Below are 1,700 nucleotides of genomic sequence, written 5' to 3' on the forward strand. Positions count from 1 at the left end.
GGGGGTGGGAGGGTGGTCACTCAAAAAGAAAAAAGTCCACATTTTCGGTCTCAGTTCACAAATCGTCTTATTTGGGTTTCTCTCTAGCTCTCTTTGTGTGTGTGTGTGTGTGTGTGTGTGTTTTGTTTTGTTTTGGAGAGGTTTTTGCTATAGGGCACATGTGCTCGCCAGAAGGACAGAGAGACAGAAAGCGAGAAATCATCTCCCAGGGGTCTCTCTTTTTAAAAGTAGATGCTAATGCTCTGTTTCACTCCATTTAGAACCCAGTAATCTCTTAAACATCTTCATATCGAAAACAGGAAAAATACTGAGGATTAAACAAAATGTAGCAGCACTGTGGTTGCCTGAGGTCATTCATGAGATCATAGAGGTTAGGATTTCACTGCCAAGAGAGTAAAGTGGTAGGCAGGGGCTCTAACCTGCTTTTTCACAAGGAATGCATCATCCATGCACAGGGAGGACATCCTGGCCAGGCGCCCACTCCTTCCTTCTGCCACAATTGCATCTTTCTTGCACGGTCAGTACCCCTACACATTCTGCAGCCTTCACAACCCAGCGCGAGCAAATCCATCATCGTGGCCCCCTCTAAGTCCTTGATTTCTCAGCCACAGAAGCTACTAGCTTTAGCACTAGTCTGTTTTGCGTACTCACTAGACAGCACAGAGTTAACACCGTGTGGTGTTAGCCTGGTTTTCTTTCTACTCTGACTTTGTCTATGAAGTTAATTGCCTCAATTTCTCTCACTTAATTTCTCCCAGTTTTTCTCTTAAAAGCAACCTTATATAAGAGTCACCTCAGCCCAAACCAGTCTGTAATGTTCTAGATTTCCAGGAAGATATTTCTATAGCCTTCTCCCAATAGGTGTTATTCTAAGCTTTCACATATCCCTACTCCAGTGTGGGATTCCTTCACAAAAGGCAATTTCCTCCTCTGCTGGATGATAGAGTGGTAAAAGATATGAATGGGGTTGGGGCCTGCAGGTGGTGTGGTGGTTAAAGGCACTGTACTCCCACATGGCCGACTACAATTCAAGTCCTGAACCTCATGGCTTCCTCTCTCTCTCTCTCTCTCTTTCTCCCCTTCTCTGGTCAAATTAAAATAAATAAATAAAAGTTAAATAAAATAATTCTTTAAAGAAAAAAGAATGAATGGGGTGGGCAGGGAGGAGAGGTAGAAACACTAAGACTCAAATCTGAGATCCGCCATTAATTAACCATGTGATCTTAAGGAAATTACTTAACTTCCTCTGAACTTCAGTTTCCTTATCTGTAAAATGAGCTTATTACTACTCATAAATGTGCTATGAAAGATTGAATGATACATTGTGTGTAAGGATCACTCTATACAGGCTCTACATAGCTGGGCAGAGGTGTGACAGCAGTCATTACAGTTTGTAGTAATTCAATGAGTCATTACAGAGTGTCTTTTCTCAGCTTGGCAAACACATCTACTGCAAGAAGCCCCTTGGTGTGGACATTGAGTTGCTTGATCCAATGTCTAGACTCTCTCTTCCTAAAAATGCTGTATCTCCTTTCAAAGCCCAACCTCCCCCTGGCCCTGCCTGCCTGTCACCCACTAGCCCACCTGCTTCTGAGGGCCATGTTCGCCCTTTGTCTTGCTCAAATACGGACTTTTTGAGTTTGCTGCTTCTGGATTTCTGAACTATCTTATCTAATCTTTCTTTGACAAAAACTTTTGCC

The sequence above is a fragment of the Tupaia chinensis genome, unplaced genomic scaffold (genome assembly GCF_000334495.1).
Source record: "Tupaia chinensis unplaced genomic scaffold, TupChi_1.0 Scaffold000369_1, whole genome shotgun sequence".
NCBI classification, from domain to species: Eukaryota; Metazoa; Chordata; class Mammalia; order Scandentia; family Tupaiidae; genus Tupaia; species Tupaia belangeri.